The sequence below is a fragment of the Bufo gargarizans genome, chromosome 4 (genome assembly GCF_014858855.1).
Source record: "Bufo gargarizans isolate SCDJY-AF-19 chromosome 4, ASM1485885v1, whole genome shotgun sequence".
NCBI lineage: Eukaryota > Metazoa > Chordata > Amphibia > Anura > Bufonidae > Bufo > Bufo gargarizans.
The window spans coordinates 40162168-40176343 of record NC_058083.1 but is presented as its reverse complement, the minus strand read 5'-3'; the positions used below and the strand labels follow the sequence as shown (position 1 = coordinate 40176343).

At 45.1% G+C, this 14176-nt stretch overlaps 1 protein-coding gene across 2 annotated transcripts in view; it reads right to left on the bottom strand.

Annotated features, from left to right (window-relative positions):
• The window catches only part of LOC122934941, a 47360-nt gene extending 39808 nt beyond the window's left edge, over positions 1 to 7552 (bottom strand). The window contains exon 1 of one of the 2 annotated variants that reach the window (XM_044290618.1): positions 7463 to 7552. The gene's annotated coding sequence lies outside the window, so the exon portion shown is untranslated. The remainder of the gene's footprint in view (positions 1 to 7462) is intronic. The other variant, XM_044290617.1, reaches the window with a different exon arrangement.
• Between the last annotated feature and the right edge of the window lie 6624 nt (positions 7553 to 14176).

Below are 14176 nucleotides of genomic sequence, written 5' to 3'. Positions count from 1 at the left end.
CCCGGGGTAAACGTCAGCAGGCCATTCTGAAACTCATATGTTTGGGGGACAGGCCCCACACCGCACAGGAGTTGTGGCGGGGTATAGAACAACAGACCGACGAGTGGTTGCTGCCGGTGAGCCTCAAGCCCGGCCTGGTGGTGTGTGATAATGGGCGAAATCTCGTTGCAGCTCTGGGACTAGCCAATTTGACGCACATCCCTTGCTTGGCGCATGTGCTGAATTTGGTGGTGCAGAAGTTCATTCACAACTACCCCGACATGTCAGAGCTGCTGCATAAAGTGCGGGCCGTCTGTTCGCGCTTCCGGCGTTCACATCCTGCTGCTGCTCGCCTGTCTGCGCTACAGCGTAACTTCGGCCTTCCCGCTCACCGCCTCATATGCGACGTGCCCACCAGGTGGAACTCCACCTTGCACATGCTGGACAGACTGTGCGAGCAGCAGCAGGCCATAGTGGAGTTTCAGCTGCAGCACGCACGGGTCAGTCGCACTACAGAACAGCACCACTTCACCACCAATGACTGGGCCTCCATGCGAGACCTGTGTGCCCTGTTGCGCTGTTTCGAGTACTCCACCAACATGGCCAGTGGCGATGACACCGTTATCAGCGTTACAATACCACTTCTATGTCTCCTTGAGAAAACACTTAGGGCGATGATGGAAGAGGAGGTGGCCCAGGAGGAGGAGGAGGAGGAGGAGGAAGAGGGGTCATTTTTAGCACTTTCAGGCCAGTCTCTTCGAAGTGACTCAGAGGGAGGTTTTTGGCAACAGCAGAGGCCAGGTACAAATGTGGCCAGCCAGGGCCCACTACTGGAGGACGAGGAGGACGAGGATGAGGAGGAGGTGGAGGAGGATGAGGATGAAGCATGGTCACAGCGGGGTGGCACCCAACGCAGCTCGGGTCCATCACTGGTGCGTGGCTGGGGGGAAAGGCAGGACGATGACGATACGCCTCCCACAGAGGACAGCTTGTCCTTATCCCTGGGCAGCCTGGCACACATGAGCGACTACATGCTGCAGTGCCTGCGCAACGACAGCAGAGTTGCCCACATTTTAACCTGTGCGGACTACTGGGTTGCCACCCTGCTGGATCCACGCTACAAAGACAATGTGCCCACCTTACTTCCTGCACTGGAGCGTGATAGGAAGATGCGCGAGTACAAGCGCACGTTGGTAGACGCGCTACTGAGAGCATTCCCAAATGTCACAGGGGAACAAGTGGAAGCCCAAGGCCAAGGCAGAGGAGGAGCAAGAGGTCGCCAAGGCAGCTGTGTCACGGCCAGCTCCTCTGAGGGCAGGGTTAGCATGGCAGAGATGTGGAAAACTTTTGTCAACACGCCACAGCTAACTGCACCACCACCTGATACGCAACGTGTTAGCAGGAGGCAACATTTCACTAACATGGTGGAACAGTACGTGTGCACACCCCTCCACGTACTGACTGATGGTTCGGCCCCATTCAACTTCTGGGTCTCTAAATTGTCCACGTGGCCAGAGCTAGCCTTTTATGCCTTGGAGGTGCTGGCCTGCCCGGCAGCCAGCGTTTTGTCTGAACGTGTATTCAGCACGGCAGGGGGCGTCATTACAGACAAACGCAGCCGCCTGTCTACAGCCAATGTGGACAAGCTGACGTTCATAAAAATGAACCAGGCATGGATCCCACAGGACCTGTCCGTCCCTTGTCCAGATTAGACATTAACTACCTCCCCATAACCATATATTATTGGACTCCAGGGCACTTCCTCATTCAATCCTATTTTTATTTTCATTTTACCATTATATTGCGATGCTACCCAAAGTTGAATGAACCTCTCCTCTGCCTGTGTGCTAGGCCTAAATATATGCCAATGGACTGTTGCAGTGGTGGCTGACATGAAGCCTGATTCTCTGCTATGACATGCAGACTGATTCTCTGCTGACATGAAGCCAGATCCTCTGTTACGGGACCTCTCTCCTCTGCCTGTGTGTGTGCTGGGCCTAAATATATGCCAATGGACTGTTGCAGTGGTGGCTGACGTGAAGCCTCATTCTCTGCTATGACATGCAGACTGATTCTCTGCTGACATGAAGCCAGATTGTCTGTTACGGGACCTCCCTCCTCTGCCTGGGTGCTGGGCCTAAATATATGCCAATGGACTGTTGCAGTGGTGGCTGACGTGAAGCCTCATTCTCTGCTATGACATGCAGACTAATTCTCTGCTGACATGAAGACAGATTCTCTGTTACGGGACCTCCCTCCTCTGCCTGGGTGCTGGGCCTAAATATATGCCAATGGACTGTTGCAGTGGTGGCTGACGTGAAGCCTCATTCTCTGCTATGACATGCAGACTAATTCTCTGCTGACATGAAGCCAGATTGTCTGTTACGGGACCTCCCTCCTCTGCCTGGGTGCTGGGCCTAAATATATGCCAATGGACTGTTGCAGTGGTGGGTGACGTGAAGCCTCATTCTCTGCTATGACATGCAGACTGATTCTCTGCTGACATGAAGCCAGATCGTCTGTTACGGGACCTCTCTGCTCTGCCTGTGTGCTAGGCCTAAATATATGCCAATGGACTGTTGCAGTGGTGGGTGACGTGAAGCCTCATTCTCTGCTATGACATGCAGACTGATTCTCTGCTGACATGAAGCCAGATTGTCTGTTACGGGACCTCTCTCCTCTGCCTGTGTGCTAGGCCTAAATATATGCCAATGGACTGTTGCAGTGGTGGCTGACGTGAAGCCTCATTCTCTGCTATGACATGCAGACTGATTCTCTGCTGACATGAAGCCAGATCGTCTGTTACGGGACCTCTCTGCTCTGCCTGTGTGCTAGGCCTAAATATATGCCAATGGACTGTTGCAGTGGTGGGTGACGTGAAGCCTCATTCTCTGCTATGACATGCAGACTGATTCTCTGCTGACATGAAGCCAGATTGTCTGTTACGGGACCTCCCTCCTCTGCCTGGGTGCTGGGCCTAAATATATGCCAATGGACTGTTGCAGTGGTGGCTGACGTGAAGCCTCATTCTCTGCTATGACATGCAGACTAATTCTCTGCTGACATGAAGACAGATTCTCTGTTACGGGACCTCCCTCCTCTGCCTGGGTGCTGGGCCTAAATATATGCCAATGGACTGTTGCAGTGGTGGCTGACGTGAAGCCTCATTCTCTGCTATGACATGCAGACTAATTCTCTGCTGACATGAAGCCAGATTGTCTGTTACGGGACCTCCCTCCTCTGCCTGGGTGCTGGGCCTAAATATATGGCAATGGACTGTTGCAGTGGTGGGTGACGTGAAGCCTGATTCTCTGCTATGACATGCAGACTGATTCTCTGCTGACATGAAGCCAGATTCTCTGTTACGGGACCTCTCTGCTCTGCCTGTGTGCTAGGCCTAAATATATGCCAATGGACTGTTGCAGTGGTGGGTGACGTGAAGCCTCATTCTCTGCTATGACATGCAGACTGATTCTCTGCTGACATGAAGCCAGATTGTCTGTTACGGGACCTCCCTCCTCTGCCTGGGTGCTGGGCCTAAATATATGCCAATGGACTGTTGCAGTGGTGGGTGACGTGAAGCCTGATTCTCTGCTATGACATGCAGACTGATTCTCTGCTGACATGAAGCCAGATTGTCTGTTACGGGACCTCTCTCCTCTGCCTGTGTGTGTGCTGGGCCTAAATATATGCCAATGGACTGTTGCAGTGGTGGCTGACGTGAAGCCTCATTCTCTGCTATGACATGCAGACTAATTCTCTGCTGACATGAAGCCAGATTGTCTGTTACGGGACCTCTCTCCTCTGCCTGGGTGCCGGGGCCTAAATATCTGAGAATGGACTGTTCCAGTGGTGGGTGACGGGAAGCCAGATTCTCTGCTATGGAACCTCTCTCCAATTGATTTTGGTTAATTTTTATTTATTTAATTTTTATTTTAATTCATTTCCCTATCCACATTTGTTTGCAGGGGATTTACCTACATGTTGCTGCCTTTTGCAGCCCTCTAGCTCTTTCCTGGGCTGTTTTACAGCCTTTTTAGTGCCGAAAAGTTCGGGTCCCCATTGACTTCAATGGGGTTCGGGTTCGGGACGAAGTTCGGATCGGGTTCGGATCCCGAACCCGAACATTTCCGGGATGTTCGGCCGAACTTCTCGAACCCGAACATCCAGGTGTTCGCTCAACTCTAGTTACATCTTCCAGTATGGACAAGGAATAATAAGCTGGTCTAGTCGGAAACAAGTGACTGTTGCACTCTCTTCAACTGAAGCGGAATACATAGCCGCAGCACATACATGTCAAGAAGCCATTTGGATTTGTCAACTTTTACTAGACAAGGGACTGAATATGTCACAACCCACACACATCTTTGAAGACAATCAGGGATGCATAAAGCTTACAAACTCTGAGAAGATTAACCCAAGAACCAAGCACAATGATGCAAAATATCATCTGCTCAGGGACATGCAAGAACAAGGAGTTATCGACATCCAGTAATGTCCATCAGAGGAGATGACTGCAGACGCAATCACCAAACCTTTGCCAAGGGAACGTCATTGTTTTCTCGAAAAGAGACTGAATGTCGTATAATTATGCACATGCCGTTGAGAAGGGGTGTTGGGGATGCAACAGCAGGTAACATATACAGAATTGTATATTAATATCACTTGACCAGTAGATGGCACTGTATGTTAAGGTTACCAGTTGTATATATCTGTAAAACTTGTTGGTTCTCTCTCTCTCTCTCTCTCTCTATATATATATATATATATATATATATATATATAGTGGCAGTTATCCGTGCCTTCACTGTGTAAATTGGAAATACATGGTGAAGGGACAAGAATTCATCCATCCAAGTACAGGGGTATCCTACCCCCTTAAATTTTATTTTACTTGTGATTCGTGTTTTGTTATTTATGTTTTATGGTGCCCCAGTAAGTTATTTTATGTGGGTGAGACAACATGCGATCACGCTTTAATCAGCATCATTTCTCTATACGTATAAAAATTTACGGATTTGCCTGTCTCACACCATTTTGCGGCTATGGGCCATGTTGAAGGTGATCTCAAGTTCATGATCCTTGACCACGTTCCATTACCGCAAACTGGTGGTAATCGCATAAAAATGCTGAAAAAACGCGAGTCTGAATGGATTTTTAAATTACAAACTGTTAAACCGGGGGGTTTGAATGTAGAATATAAGCCATGGTTATTCATATGATTTATCATTGTTTTGTCCCTGCCGGCGTATGTGTTGAAGAATTAGTACTTCTTCTTTTTTAATAAATATATTTGGATAATATATATTTTTTATTTTCACATATAGGACCTATGGATGGAAGGGCTTTGCTCAACAGGAAGTTGGATGCTTTTGGAAACGTGCGGCTTATCCCGTGACAGTGGTGTACACATTAGACTTTTATTTGAAGTGTTTTTGCATGCGATTTTTTACGGCTACTTTGGATGTTTTTCACCCGCTATGGGTTCACATTGGGCGAGCGAGGTGGGAGGGTAACGGCTGCCGCTGGTCCCCGCCTCCTCTACTCGCATACTTCGGATGACAGTGCATCGCAAGATAGCACGTCACCCGATATTATACCCTGGGTGCTTCATCCTGAATTACATATTGGCGTTATAGATTTACACATGGTTATGACGCATGCACTTGCATTATACGTTTTACTAAAGCGACTAGCTATGTGACGTGTCAGGTGATGTATCACTCGGGATCATGTAATTCTTCCCAGAGTGACATCTCGGACATGCGCAGTTTCAGTTCCGGGACGCCGTATCCATGCGGTGTAATTCCTAACACTGTATCCTCCTACCACTGAGCATGCCTGATTCCATATTTGGTATGTATTTAATCACATTGTCTTCCAGGTATGATGTTGTTGGTATATTTATATGAGATGCTTTATGGGACTTTTTTGTATATTTTATTAATTGTCACTTATGTATGCTAATTTGATATGACCACATATAAACTCACAGTTTTCTATGATGAATTGCTTGAGAATGGTCCCAGCAAGCGGACTAAAAACGTTGCATGGGTGAATAAAGGATCCCACTTTCTTTTCACTATAGGATGTGTTGCGGTGTATTTATTTATTCTGTATCATACACCTTGGTAAAGTGTTATCATCGTTGGCACCCAACTACTTGCTACTAGGTGTGCTGCCCTGAACTTCCGTTACTATATATATATATATATATTTTTTATATATATATATATATATATATATATATATATATCAGAAAATCATGTGAACTGGGTATCAATAAAACTTAACTTTTACTATGTATTCTAAAATAAGGCTTAGCTCTCCCAAACTACCACAAATTGCGGTAAGACCAAGGTGGATAGAGGACACTTCCCCACTCCTGAGTAAGGACGTTTGCCACTGAAAGTTACAGTTCATACGACTGGGAACCTTCCTTTAGTCGATACTATATTCCATTCAAGTTCATTGAAGTCCCCTGATATGTTCCGGCAATTCGGGACGAAACATGGCATGTAGGGCTGTGTAAATAGGGTTTATTTAGGGATTAGGCCCCAATACAGGGACAGGTTCCGTATGGGGGCGGGTGCTCTGTGTCTGTTAGGCAGGTGACTTGTTTAGCCCCTCACCCTCCTTGCAGGTAGAGCTTTATTTTTAGGGCACAACAGGAGAATTTCCATTTGCGGTTAACTACAAGAGTGCCGGTCACGAGTGTCCTTCTGCCACCTTTTACATTGGGACTGTCACGCCACCTGGTGTAGATCCCTCTACTGAATGTGGTAAGATCAACCCTTTTTTCTTTTCTATTTATCCTGTGGAATGAGTAGGTGGCGTTTTCACTAACTCGTGTTTTGTCTCACAACAATGTGGTTTATTTAAACCTTATTTGAGAATAGATAGTAAAAGTTTCTATTGATACCCAGTTCACATGATTTTCTGATACATTGTTTGGGTTGTGATCTCATACCTGTGCACGTTCATCTTTAGTGCGGAAGGCGTCATTGATAATTTATATATATATATATACCAAGATGGCTGCTGTTACAGTTTGCTGAAATGTCTTGTATGTTTGGAATTGAATCCAAGAAAAATGAGAATCTTCACAGACTTAATCCAAGCAAGTAAACCAAGTTCTGCCTCATCACAAGCTACTAGTGTCTTCTCTAACCCACAACCAACACCGAAAACACTCGGATTGGGTCTGTCCACCACCTTAAATGGACACTAAAATGTGGATGTATTATACCCTCTGAAATGGGTCAAAGTGAATAAAGCCAAGTAAGAAATGAGTTAATATAATATGTATTTCTAATTGAGGGTATATTCTCGATATATACTTTACTGCGATGGTCCAGTGATTCAAAACATCTGACAATCCCGCAGATCCATGTATGCCTCCTCTAATGATTTATATACTGCTAAATGTTACATACTGTAATTTCATTGGTGAAAAAAAAATAAAATAAAAATAAACACCTACCTTCAGATTTTTACAAGATCAAATCTTTGTGTGCAGTCACATCCAGAAGGTGAAAGGACTGAGAGAATTTGCAAGCAGTTTTCAGTTGACTTTCACTTTCGTTTCCTGCTGCTTTTAGAGCAGGAAACCACAAAATGGCAACTTTTAAAAAAAAAATTTATATAATCAAAGTTAAGAGCAGACATACAGTATATATATAAAGTAGGGGTACATGTTTAAAAAAAAAAATAATCTTCACCAGCCTTAGGCCTCTTTTACACTAGCGTGACGGCTTGGCTACCGGATGCGTTCAGGGTGCGTTCAGTGATAATTGCGCGATTTTTCTTGCGTGTGCTGTCCGTTTTGTATGCAATTGCATTGCGTTATTGTTTTTTTTTCTGTGCGGGTGACATGCTGATTGAATGCGTTTTTAACGCACATGAAAAAAAAAACGGAACCATCATCTAGAGTCACCTGGTCACTGCAAACACATATAAATACTCCCAGCATGCATTTTTTCTTGGGAAAGCTCCATTTGTGGTGGAGATTGGATTGTTTGGCTGTTTTTTGTGTTTGGTTTTTGGATTTCGCTTTGCAGGATGTCCACTTTCATTGTATCATCCACTGACCAGGTGTTCTTGCACTAACTGGTCTTCTGTTATTTTGGAGAGCAGCCAGCGGATGTGGGTGCAACCTATGATTTCACACGGGGCCTGCAAAGGTCAATTTGTTGGTTTGTATTCGGACCTCCGTGTGCACCCTGTGAAGTTCTTTAATTATTGCTGCATGTCGGTGGCTACCTTTGATCGGCTGTTGGAGGAGTTGCGGCCTGCCTTGACTTTCCAGGACACCAACATGCGGCGGAGTGAGTCACCTGAAGAATGTCTAATTATTACTTTAACCGCCTCCGGACCGCCTAACGCGGGACTGCGTTCTGGCGGCGGTCGATCTGTTCCTCCTTGACGCGCCGGCGTGTCATCTCTCGAGACGCGAGATTTCCTGTGAACGCGCGCACACAGGATCTGGAGGTAAACGAGTGGATCTACAGCCTGCCAGTGGCGATCATTCGCTGGCAGGCTGTGGATGCGATTTTTTTTAACCCTTGAAAGGTATTGTTACGACACTCACCGCCAGGTAGATGACGCCGCTGGTTAGTGAATAAGCCCCTTTCTCCAGGAATGCAGTTTTTAATCCAGCCGATCATCAAACCCCCGAATGGAGCATAAAAACGTGGCAACTCCCGATCAGCAATTCAGTCGAACTCCTTCCACAGCTAGCAATATACGAAAGCGCTGTCCCAATAATAAATCCCTCCATAAACGAGACCAAGCTCCGTCTTGAAAGTCAAACAGGGAATGTTTTATTGAGGGCTACCCGCCCATTTTTATGCAGGTCCCCATCTGGTGGACACGCCCCTAGGGGCCCAGAATGGAGACTGTGACACAGGACAGACATGCAGCACTACAGAGACAATACATCCCCACAATGCATTATGGTTTTCTCCTCTCTGCCCTGGCGACACCCGAGGAATAATCCAATTATCTCCCAAGACAGAGGGAAATCACCAATACACATGTGGGGACAACAGAACAGACATCACCATTTAAACACACAATGTCACAACCCTTTTCAATACACAGACATTTAGCGTCCCACAATGGCACGAATTAGACCAGGAGTTCAAATTGGTTCAAGTCCTTTGTGAACAAGGAGGCCATTTGGGTTAACTAGCAGCAGACTCCTCTCCTGGGTGTCCGTCCGTTCAGTAGTTCCAATCGGTATGTGGGGAAACACACGAACAGGGGCATATGGACAGGAAATCCAGCGAAATGAGGGCAAACAGACGAACCAGCAATATAGGTCTATACAGATGGATCTGTCACAGGTATATCAGACGCTGTTTTGTTCACAGCGTCTGATATACCTGCTACCTGGTCCTCTGGTGGTCCCTTTTGCTTGGATTGGCCACTAGAGGACACAGGCAGCTCTGTAAGTAGCACCAAACACCACTACACTACACCCCCCAACCCCCTGTCACTTATTAACCCCTTATTAACCCCTGATCACCCGATATAGACTCCCTGATCACCCCCCTGTCATTGATCACCGCCCTGTAAGGCTCCATTCAAAAGTCTGTGTGTGTTTTGCGGATCCACGGATCCGCAAAACACATAAGGACGTCTGAATGGAGCCTTACAGGGCGGTGATCAATGACAGGGCGGTGATCACCCGATATAGACTCCCTGATCACCCCCCTGTCATTGATCACCCCCCTGTAAGGCTCCATTCAGACGTCCTTATGTGTTTTGCGGATCCGTGGATCCGCAAAACACATACAGACTTTTGAATGGAGCCTTACAGGGGGGTGATCACCCCATATAGACTCCCTGATCACCCCCTGTCATTGATCACCCCCCTGTAAGGCTTCATTCAGATGTCTGTATGTGTTTTGCGTATCCACGGATCCGCGGATCCTCAAAACACGGACACCGCGGATCTGCAAAAACACGGACACCGGCAATGTGCTTTCCGCATTTTGCGGATCCGCACATTGCCAGAACTATATAGAAAATGCCTTTTCTTGTCCGCAATTGCAGACAAGAATAGGACATGTTCTATAGGCTCTACAAAAAACGCAGTGTTCGCCCGATCAGGCCTGATCTTGTGTGCACACTTCCGTTCAGTCCTCCCCACCGCAGTGACAGAAATTTATTTCACCCTAAGGTATTCCGTGAGGGGTATGGTGAGTTCATGTAAAATGTATTTTTTTTGTCACAAGTTAGTGGAATATGAGACTTTGTAAGAAAATAAAAGAAAAGTTAAAAATAAATCATTTTCCGCTAACTTGTGACAAAAAATAAAAACTTCCATGAACTCACTATGCCCATCAGTGAATACCTTAGGGTGTCTACTTTCCGAAATGGGGTCATTTGTGGGGTGTTTCTACTGTCTGGGCGTTGTAGAACCTCAGGAAACATGACAGGTGCTCAGAAAGTCAGAGCTGCTTCAAAATGCGGAAATTCACATTTTTGTACCATTGTTTGTAAACGCTATAACTTTAACCCAAACCAATAAATATACACTTATTGCATTTTTTTATGAAAGACATGTAGAACAATAAATTTAGAGAAAAATGTATATATAAATGTAGTTTTATTTGAAAAATTTTACAACGGAAAGTGAAAAATTTCATTTTTTGGCTAAAATTTAGGTAAATTTCGATTAATATAAAAAAAGTAAAAATGTCAGCAGCAATGAAATACCACCAAATGAAAGTTCTATTAGTGAGAAGAAAAGGAGGTAAAATTAATTTGGGTGGTAAGTTGCATGACCGAGCAATAAACGGTGAAAGTAGTGTAGTGCAGAAGTGTAAAACGTGGTCTGGTCATTAAGGGGGTTTAAGCTAGGGGAGCTGAGGTGGTTGAGATATGACTAGATATTATCAGACTGATATATAAATGACCCACTGTTTGCCAATACATAGCTGTTTGGTCTATGTCCTGTGTGTCACTCATGAGCTAAAAGTAAGTGGTTGCTGAGAACCAGCATCATAATCATTGCAGCACAGGCCTTGAAAAGAGTCAAATCTACCTGAGAAGAGTCATGGTTATCCATAATCTCCTGCTCTCCCACCCATCTGCTGATGATTGGCAGTTCTCTCCTAGAGAGATATGGAGAAAACTAGGTAGAAGACGGTCAGTCATCAGCAGGTGGGCAGGAGAGCAGGAATCCATGAATAACCAGGACTCTTCTCAGGTGGCCGTGACCCTTTTCCAGGCCCAGTCTGCAATGATTGTGATGTTGGTTCTCGGCAACCACTTACTTTTAACTTATAAATGACAGACGGCTGAAATCAACTCACCTGTCTCTACTTTATTCTGCCGTTAGTATGGGCACCATAAAGTTCCTTTTAACAGTATTACACATTGTAAATTTACAGTAAGAAACTGTTTATAGTGTACTTTGGACTACTACCAAGTAATTTCTTTGTCTGACCATATTGAAGTTCCGCTGTAAGGCCTCATGCACACAAACCGTATACGGAACCATTTATTTCAATAGGTCCGAAAAGTTACTTTGTGTGCATTCCGTTTCTGTATGCCCGTATTTCTGTTTAGCCAAAAAATAGAACACATCCTATTATTGTCCGTATTATGGAAAAGGATAGTACTCTTCTATTAGGGGCCAGCTGTTCCGTTCCTCCAAATACGGAATGTACACAGACATCTTCCGTATTTTTTGCGGATCAGATTTTTGCAGACCGCAAAATACATACGGTCGTGTGCATGAGGCCTAATGATGAGGATATGTCAAATGTGTGCATATGGTAATGGTCTGGAAGTTGATGTAGCTAAACGGGTTTCCTTACATTTAAAGTGTATTTGAATATAATGTATTGAGTCCCAATCTTGTTGTATGGTATAATTTTATTTCAACTTGCCAGACACATTGCCATGAAATACTTATAAGTAATGTTGAAATTTTTTCAACATGTAATATTTTGTGTATTCTTGGTGCTAATTAGGGATGAGTTCGGGACCCGAATTCGAACTCGAACCCCATTGAAGTCAATAGGGACCTGTGCACTAAAATATTTGTAAAATAGTCTTAGTAAGGGCTAGAGGGCTGCAAAAGGAAGTAAAATGGGGGTAAGATCAGGACAGTTGCCCTGCAAACAAATGTGGATAGGGAAATTATGCTAAATAACATAGAATAGAAAAAAAATATAAAATAATAATCTTGAACTAGGAGGCGGAGGTCAAAGTGGAGTAGGAGGCTGAGTAGGCGGTAGACGTGGAGGTGGAGTAGGAGCAGGTAGCTAACACTATTTTTGTTGTTTTTTTTCCTTGAATTTTTTTTCCTTTATTGTTTTATTTTATTTTTTATAAATTTGGGAAGACCCCAAAACATTGAGAAATAGAAAAGAGAATGCAAACAGAAAGTGTGCTGGAGTATAACAATGGCTGGGTGCGGCTGGTATACTTGTCTATTCAGCACAAGATATGGACAAGTCCTGCGGGATCCATGACTGGTTGATTTTAATGAACGTGAGCTTGTCCACGTCGGCTGTGGACAGGCAGCTGCGCTTGCCTGCGATGACGCTAAACACACGTTTGGACAATACACTTGTTGCATGGCAGGCCTCTCCAAGGCTTAAAGGGCAAGCTCAAGCCATGTGCCCAATTTGGAGACCCAGAAATTGAATGGGGAAGACCCATCAGTCAGTACGTGTAGGCATGTGCAAATGTACTCTTCCACCATGTTTCTGAAATGCTGCCTCCTGCTGGATGTCTCTCTTCTCCTTCCTGAAGTCCTCCTTCCTGAAGTTGATTGTCTTCACTGATGATTTCACATGGTTGATAAGTGTTGAATACTTGGGGGTGAGAAACAAAGAAAGGTTATTAGACTGTCCCAAGTGGGGGAGGGGTGTTGCCTTGTAGGCAACAACAATGTTTGTATAGATGTGGTCCAAGGTTTTATCCTCTGGTATAGCAGGAGACATGTTGATGAAATTTAGGTAGCACTGACTTTAGATTAGAGTGGTTGAAGTCACCTGCTACAATAAATGCAGCCTCAGGGTGTGCAGATTGTTGTTTGCTGATAACCGCATGGAGTTCGTTCATAGCAAGCTTGGCATTAGCATCCGGTGGGATATATGCAGCTGTTATTATAGTGGAGGTGAACTCCCTCGGTCTACACTTAACCATGAGATACTCTAGGTCAGCTGAGCAAATGTTTTCCAACAATGACAGAGTGCGTATACCAAGCCTTTTTAACATAAATGCACAGTCCTCTGACTCTTCTCTTATCGGAATCATCTACTATTCTGTCTGCCTGGAGAGTGTGGCGTCCGACTAGCTCGATAGCATTGTCAGATATTCAGTTGTGTAGCCATGTTTCCGTGAGTATCATGACATTACAATCCGTAAGTGTCCTGTTGTCAGTGATCCAAAGTTGTAACTCATCCATTTTGTTCACCAGGGACAGCACATTAGCAAGGAAAATGCTAGGTAAAGAAAGTCGGTGCGGTGTTAACCTTAGCTTAGCTGTTAACGAGCTTCGAGCACTTCCAGACGGCCGAGTAGCCTGCGAGGCTTCGGATGTTCTTCTTATTTCAGGGATGAGTCGAAGGTTGCTAATAAAACAGTCGGAGTTGTGTAATCCTATATCCAAAAGCTCTTGTCGGGGGTAAGATTTAAAAGTGAAGCTGTTCTGAACGAACAGAACCCAAGTGAGCAGAAATAACACTGCTAACTTGCAAAATCTGAGGAGACTCTGGGCCTCACATGCAAGTATCTCAGAGATAGTGATTCTCTGAGACTTAGATCTAGACTTCTAAGGAGAGAGCACATGTAGCTCCTCTCTCTCTTCCTCAGAGCATAGGGAGATACGTGATAAGTGCTAGGGACAGTGTTGCTAAAAGCTTTTAATTGTGGAATATTAGATAGGGAGACAGCAGGGACAGTGTAGGGAGATCGGAGTGAGAGTTTTTACACACTGTAGGAGGAGTATAGGGAGATTGCAGGGACAGTGTAGGGACTGTGATCTGAAGCTGAGGGGATCTGTAGGAGACAACACAGTTTGCATCAATCACTGTATAGGGCACAGAGCTACAAACTAATTAAACAGTGTCCTCCTTGTTTACTAGATAATCAAGTCTATTAGGCCTTGAATCTCAAATTGGGGTGAATAAACTTTCTAATGTTAATGGGGTGTCCACCTTGTTTAAAAGAT